Genomic DNA, 8,516 nt, shown 5'->3' with positions numbered 1-8,516 from the left:
TTCTATGGGATCACCTTTCTTTGGAATGGGTACAAATATGGATCTCTTCCACTCAGTTAGCCAGGTAGCTGTCTTCCAAATCTCTTGACATAACCGAGTGAGTGCCTCCAGTACGGCATCTGTTTGTTGAAATATCTCAATGGGTATTCCATCAATCCCTGGAGCCTTGTTCTTTGCCAATTCCTCATTGAAGCTGTATGCTGCAGGTAACTGATTAAAAAGAGACATGGTTCCAGCCTTCTCATTGATCCTTATGGAGACTTGAATTCTGTGGTAGTTCAGTTTTTGTGTCAACTTGGCTGGGCCTGGTTGAATGGCTGGGCAGCTGGATGTAGTATTCCCTATGATGAGACTGGTAATCAACTCCATGGCGGAATCTACCACAAGCAGCTGAGTAGCTGTCTTAGGGAATGTGGTCTGCGTCCTGCATATAAGCAGAAGTCTTAGGGAATGGTCTCTAGCACATGGCACGCTTGCACCCTGCATGTAGCCATGTTGTTGCTCAGCAGCCTGCTATGCTCTGCCGACCTTGGGACTTACAATGGACTTGAATTAATGGTCTGCCATGTGGTTTGGTAACATCGGGACCATGCCTTTTTGTCAACCTTGGGCTTCTCAGCCTCAGCATCCAGCAGCTGTCTAAGTGAAGAAAAGCCTCTAGCTCCAGTAGGCCAGGAGCAAGAGGCAGAGCTGGACCCCAAGTTGAGAGACTTTCACCCACCCCCCTAGAGCCTGGCACTTTGAACTTGGACTTAAAGTCTCCAAACTGTAAGAGAATAAACTCCTGTTTGTTAAGGCCATCCCATTTGTGGTATATTTTTGTCAGAGTGGCAGTAGGTAACCAGAACAAGTTTTTTTCCAGCATTATTAAGCAGATGTACCTGAACAGAATAAACCCAAGCAGTGTTTTTAATCCCTACCTGGATGCTACACTTGAGTGAGAACAGCTCAGCAACACCTTTACAGAATGGCTCTGGGCCAGAAGCTTACTGGGTTGGCCATCTCTTACACAGGTATATCATCCTCAAACTGATTCGCAATACTGACTTAGCAAAATTCTGTGTATGCCACAATGTGTCTTCTTGGGTGTGAGAGCAGATGGCAGATAGTAGTTCATGAGTGATTGACATCTCGCTCAGTTTGATACAATTTTATAGCTTATTAATGTGAAAACATTGCCCAGTCATTCATGTGTCATTACACCACACCTCTGCTGTTGCTTGAACCATTGTTGCCCAAATCATTGTGAAGAAACCAGGATTCACTTGATGGCATTGGGGATATAGGTAGCACACCCAAATTCTAACTTAAGCCATAACTAGATGGTAAAATTAGAACATTATTCTAAATGAAGCAGCTTTTCCTTCAAAAATACCAGAGCCTTTTAAATGCCTTCATATCTCTGAAACCCAAAGAGAAGGTAGCTGTAGTTATAATATGGGTGGACTACTTATAAAGCACCACCAGACTAACAGCCAGGAGTTGTCAGTTGGGTGGTTTAGTTTAATCCCTTGATTTATTACATGTCCCCATGCAACTCCCACCAGGCTATCTTTTTAGAGCCAAATAAACATAAGGATATCATCCATATCCAGAAAGATGGACTATGTAATGATATTACTAAGTAGCACTGATGATGGAAAAAGTACTGGGAGAGACCTGTCAATGTCTGATAGGAAACATAGCATGAATGAGAGCAATGACTATTGTACTGGCATGTCCTTTGTGAGGACCCTGGAAGCTATCTATGTCAGTGGCTCTTGTGGGGAATGAGGATTTTGAACCAGGGCAGCTCCCATGCCTGCCAGTGTGGATCTCATCTGATTGAACCCTAGCCATTTACCTGGGGGCTGGAGAGAATAGCTTCTGCATGAACAGATGAATGGACTCCCACTGAGAAGAACACCTGACACTGCCCTGCTAGCAAGCTGTGGATCCTGCTCTATACTCTCCTGAGCAAACTGATGCCAAGGTATTTTATGAAAAGCTGTGCTCTGAAAAGACATCCTGGTGGGTATTACACGAGGAAATGTAATACATCAAAGTATTAAACTAAACTACCCAGATGACAACTCCTGGTTGTTAATCTAGTAGTGTTTTATAGGTAGTCCAGCCATTAGAAAAGCAACTGACCAGTAAACACAGGCCAAAAAAACAGCAACTAAGCTCTCAAATAGCTCTAAAACGTGGCTGGGCCTGAAAGTACAGAGCGAATGGGACTACATCCACAAATATTTATGGGTTTGACAGAGGATATTTCTACATACGTATTTATATGTGCTACAAATATAGCCATAAATATAATACAGCGTGGGGGGTAAAGCTATGAAAATTTCTTAGCCATAATCAAACACCTTGAGGGAATGAGTCATTGGGCCTGGGGGCTCAAGAGTATAGTCTCGGGGGGGACATCCAGGTCAAGCGGCACAACACAATCCACACAAAAAACGTTTTACCTCCTACTTTGGTGAGTAGCGACTGGGGTTTTAAAAGCTTGTGAGCAGGCAACTATGATGCAACTATTGGTCTTTCCCTGTCCAGAGTAAAGAAGAGTGAAGAAAATCAAAGATGTATGGAAAACAAAGAACTAATGGATCATGTGAACCACAGCGTCCATGACCCTGAGACCAGAAGAAGTAGATGATGCCCAGCTACCACCAACAACCACTCTGAAAGGGATCACAATAGAAGATCCTGGATAGAGTGGGGGAAAAAATGTGGAACAAAAGTAAAAATCATAAAAGACAGGTTAACTAATCTGATAGAGATTGGTGGAACCCCTGAGACTATGGCCTTCAGACACCTTTTAAGCCTGGAACTGAATTTAGCCTGTGGCTCAATTTCCAGCCAAACAAAAGACATGCCTATAAGGTGAACAACAACACCAGGGAGGTACAATCAACCACTTGAGATCTGTTGTTGTTGTTGTTGTGTGCCGAGTCGGCCCCGACTCATAGCAACCCCTCCTTGGGTTTCCGAGGCAGTATCACTACGGAAGTAGGATTGCCCAACCTTCCTGCCGAGGAGTGGCTGGTGGGTTTGAACCATCAGCCTTCTGGTTAGCAGTCAAGTGTTTTAGCCACTATGCTACCAGAGCTCCAGGGCAGTATTTACATAGAGACAAAGCGCAGAAGGCAGGAAGGGATAGAAAAGAAGGGTGAATGGTAAGGAGAAACACAGGGAGGAAGTGGGATGAGTGCTGTTACACAGAGGATTGCATCAATATCATGAAACAAAATGTGCAGTAACTGTTGAATGGAAAACTAATTTGCTCTGTAAACTCTCACTCCAATCACAACATTTCAAAAAAAAAAAAAAAAAAAAAATTCCATGGGCTTATGCTAAAGATTCAACAAGTGCAAGAAATTTCAAAGAATACTAAGAGACATAAGAGTTGGCCTCTTTATTTAACACTTAACTTTCAATCTAAGTGGAGAGGCAAGGTGTGAAATATATTCCAGCAGCTCCAAAGTACAGAATCAGAGTTGTTCTTGACCATACACTAGACTGCATTTCCACTGATGCTTCATTTGAATCAGATGGGGTGATAGGAAGAGCATGAGGGGAGGACTCAGAAGACTGAGTTCAAATCCTACTCACTTGCTTGGGCAAGTCCCTTACTTTATGTGTCTGGCACAGTGGGTAGCCTATAAATATTTCTGAATGAAAAAAACTGAATAAACCTTTGTAAACTCTTAGCTTCTTCCTCTGTAAAGTTAAAATGATATCTGCCTCATTGACTTCTGAGAATTGTTTTCAAATGAGATAATGTATGTGAAAACGCTTCATAAAGTGAGAGCATTAAACAATTACCATTATGTCTTAAACATCAATAACCACTGCCTCCTTTCTTTAATGAGTAACATGAGAAACATACACCTTCAGACTAGGTCTCAAGACTAAAACCTTACCTCATTCTTCATTCTCTCATATAGTTTATTATCTATCACAGCTGCAATTTAGACTTCGGCTTCATAAAGATATATTCGTTGGCTTAATGCCATTCTTGCCTACAGAATTAAGCTTGTGTGGGTTCACTCTTCAACTCCATTTTCCTGATTATATCTACAATATTCTGCAGGGTTTAGCCTTGTTGACTCAGCATGAGCCTAGAAACTATTTCCACGTCACTCCTAAACCATATTAAATTACACAGACCTAGGTATTAGCCATTATAGTATGTTAAATTTTAATCCCATGCAATTATATGCATAGAGTTGTAATTTTGCACAGATGATTTCTCAATCAAGGAAGAGACTTCCTTAAAATCATTGATTCAGTTAGCAGATTACAATTAAGTGAGGGCTCCTTCGATTTAGGGAGCTCTGGTAGAGTAGTGCCTAAGGCACTTGACTGCTAACCAGAAGGCTGGCGGTTCAAACCCACCAGCCACTCCTTGGAAGGAAGGTTGGACAATCTACTTCTGTAGTGATACAGCCTTGGAAACCCACTGAGGGGTCACTATGAGTTGAGCTGACTCGACAGCACATAACACCACCACCACCTTCGATTTAACAAACATATGCTGAAAACCTGCTGTGGCCAAGGCATCGGGTATTGGGAGAGGTGGAGATGTTTTCTTTCCTCCGGAGTCTTTTACTCTAAAGGCATGAAAGTAAACAACCAGTATAATAAAAGGCAGGAGGGTCTGGGTACTAAATTACTGTATGAATGACACATTTCAGAATAATTGGGGGGGGGGGGCGTGGACAGGGGAACTACAACTACTAAAGGAAATCAAGAAAAACAACTTGCAAAACTGAGTCCTGTGTAGGAGATCCTGCATAAAGAGGGAGAACAATGTGGAACAAAACCAAAATCATTTGGAGGCAAAAAAAAAAAAAAAAGGTGGGGACCAGGTTTGCTGGTCCAATAGAGCCTGGTGTAACCACTGAGACTATGGCCCCTAGCTGCCCTTCAGGTCTGGAATTGAACCCACACCTGTGGTTTCCAGCCAAACAAAGTACAGGCATGTGAGTTAAACATTTACCTCAAGTAGACACACGCCCTGGAGAGAACAATCATGGGAGAAGGAAGGGCTGCTTATGCACAGGGAGATAGCTCAGGGTGCAGAAGAGTATGAAGGGATGGACACTGGGAGGAGGTAACTATGGGGAGGAAGTGGGAGGGGAGCTGCTGCATTGTAAATTTTGGTCAATGACATGAGACAAAGTATATGTGAACTGCTGTATGAAAAGTGAATTTACTCTGTAAATCTTCACCCAAATCCTAATAAATAAAAATAAAAAAATAAAAAAAAAAAACTGCATCCTGAAGAACAAAAGTGAATATTTAAGATGGAGAAAGCAAAATCCAATCCAAAGGCACAGCACAAATGAGGGCATGGGGTTATAAAATGCATAGTCTTTTAATGGAACGGGGCATCTGATGTGAGCATACACTATGCATTAGAAGAGACCAGAAGGAAAAGTAGAAAGGTGGTTTAAAGCAGGACCAAACATGGCTGAGTAACCCCTTAGGAGGTATGGAACATGTTACTATGGACAACGAGGATGGGATTGAAGGGATGAGGTGGCATGGTCCAGACTGTTTTCAAAAGATGACTCCAGCAACAGAAAAGCCGAAACCCAAACCCACCACCATTGAGTTGATTCTGACTCACAGCAACCTCCATCAGATTTCCAAGGCTGTAAATCTTTATAGAAGTAGATTGCCTCATCTTCCTCCCGTGGAACAGCTAGTGGGTTTGAACGTCGACCTTCTGATTAGCAGCCAAATGCCTCACCACTACACCAGCAGAGCTCCTTCCAGCAACAGAAGGGAGAAGCTATAACCAGAGTCAGCCCTTTACACTCTTTCTGACCAAAACACTGTTGCTCATCCCTTCCTTTTAGGGTTCATCCTATTTATCACAGGTTCTAGAGTGCTCTCTCTGGACCCCTTGAACTGGTTTATTCCTATTGTATATACCTTCACTGTATATACCTTGTATATACCCTGCCCATCCCTTTTGGTAATACTCATTATATATGTAATTATTTGATTAATGTTTCTCTTCTCTGCTAGACTGAGGGTTCCATGTCAGCAGAAACCAAGTTTGTCATGCTCTCCTGTGTGTGCTGAATGAATGAAATGAATGGAAGAGTCATTGAATGAATGACAAGTCATCGAATGACAAGGCCTGAATTAGGTCATTGAAAAGATGGAAGATATAGATATAGGAGAAATCAGAACAAAGAATAAATGTGTTGACTAGTTGAGGGTGTGGGAGGGAAGTTAAGGATAGTGAGGTTTATAGCCAGTGACTGGGAGGACTGGTTATGCCATTAACTGAGACAGAGAACTCAAAAGAAATGGACAGGTTTCTTAAACCATACAACTTTCTTACACAATTTACTAGTCACCATGCTTTTCCTTTCTTCCTTCTCTTCTTTCCTGGCTATGTATTATAACTAGCATTATAAATAAGAATAAATTGTCAAAGTTTATACTGGTCCCAAATCACTTTCATTCCCTTGCCCTTGTCTGCCTTTCCCATTCTTTAGCTCTAGTGGGAAAACAGCACACAAGGAACAAAACTAAACCAAACTTCCTCATAACTCATCTGTCAGAGGATATAATTTGGCTCTTCAAGTAGGCAAGGGAATATTTCAAAGTTCATAATGACCTGTTAGGAAAGAAATAAAAGTGTGGTGCCACCCAAATGTAAGGATTTTCGTTTGAGAGTAATTGATGTTAAGTTGCTTCTCTGATATCAACCAAGACAGCACCAGGTCAAAGACACAAATCCATGTCATTAGCTTTAAGGTGGAGGTTGGTCCTTTCAGCGGTTCAGGTAAGAGATTATGCAACTGATTCTGTTAGGCCTTTAGTTAAAGTTTGAAAAGAGGAGTGGTGTGACACAGTGTTGTTTTATCAGCTAAGGCACAAGAGGATTCTGTCTCCTGAATGACTTTAGCTATGGAGCTTCGATACAGGAACTCAAGAAGATAAAACTGGTTAGACTTTGGGCCAAAGAGCTACAGTTGGGTCCAGACCAGTTCCATCTATTGATCCAAAGGCTTAAGATAGGTCAGACTCTGCAAATAACCCCATTCAGCTCTTAGCTCTTTTCTTGCATTACGATATAGCTCTTCAGTAGATTGATAACTGTGTTGGTACCTCAAGAAACCCAATTTGGCAAATTTAGGTGATGAAAGCTAACAGAGAAGTACTGAATTAGCTATCACAGGGTCTGCTTGCTTTCTATTCTTTGTTGATTTGCTACAAAAATATGAAGCCCTACACCTTCTAACCAATATGATACATGAGTAAGGCTATGGGGGCCCGAGCAGCCTTTGGCATAAAGATGAAGTAGGTGGAGGTAGAGCAGAGAAAGGTGAGGGAGGAGGTACAGATGGAGAGTTTGAAAGTCAAATGGAACAGAGCTTAATGCCTCCGAAGAGGACCAGCCTCATGTACTCATTCATTCATTCAATATGGGCCAGGCACTGTGTTCAACTATTAGTTCAACTATTTAGAAAATGAATGAAAAAGAAAATTGGAAAAGCAATGTAATAGAGAACAATTTTATTAAGAAAATAAACAGTTTAAATGTTTTAATGCTTCTCCACATGTGAATGGTATGTTACAGAATACTCTTCTGTTAATGCAAGACCTTAAGCTATAGAACCAAGAGGTTTTTAGAATGCTACCATATCTTTGGGCACTCTGGTGGCGTAATGCCTAAGGCATTTGACTGCTAACCAGAGGCTGGCAGTTCAAACCCACCTATCACTCCTCAGAAGGAAGGTTGAGCAATCTACTTCCATAGTGATACCACCTCAGAAACCCAAGGATATCTTTTATAATTTTGAGCTCTGGTGGTGCAGTGCCTAAGGCATTTGACTGCTGACCAGAAGGTTGGAGGTTCAAACCCACCAGCCACTCCATGGAAGGAAGACTGGACAATCTACTTCCGTAAAGATTTACCACCTCAGAAATACAATGGGGGTCGCTATGAGTCAGAATCGACTAGATGGCAGTGGGCTTGGTTTTGATTTTTTCACTGGGCCAGGCATTGTCCCCATGCTGCACCCCACAACTAAATGTCCAGCTTTGTCTAGGCTCTTAAAAGCCTCAACCATGCCATTTCTAGAGACTGTATGTGCAGAGATGGACAGGGAGGAGCCAAACTAGAAGAGGGAAATTTCAAGGGAGGAAGAGAATCAGCCCTACTCAGAGTTTACCAACTTTCATAAAATTGTTGCCAACCTCGTGGAAAACTGGCTATCCAACAATCACCCTTTTCTGGTTTCCTCTTACGTTACTCTTCCCAAAGTGTTTTCATACAGAGAAGGAAAGATATAACTGTAGATGAGACTGCATTTGTTTTGTAAACCAAAAAAAAAAAAAAAAAAAAAACCCACTGCAAGTGCATTGGTTTTAGATCACAGCAAGCCCTCCTTGGGTTTCCGAGGTAGTATCACTACAGAAGTAGTGCCCAACCTTCCTTCCGAGAAATGGCTGGTGGGTTTGAACTGCCAGTTTCTGGTTAGCAGTCAAATTTCTTAGGC

This window comes from Orycteropus afer, unplaced genomic scaffold, assembly GCF_000298275.1.
Source record: "Orycteropus afer afer isolate SDZICR_OR568_19922 unplaced genomic scaffold, OryAfe1.0 scaffold00092, whole genome shotgun sequence".
NCBI classification, from domain to species: domain Eukaryota; kingdom Metazoa; phylum Chordata; class Mammalia; order Tubulidentata; family Orycteropodidae; genus Orycteropus; species Orycteropus afer.
The sequence above is the reverse complement of the archived record's forward strand: the minus strand, read 5'-3'. Positions refer to the sequence as shown.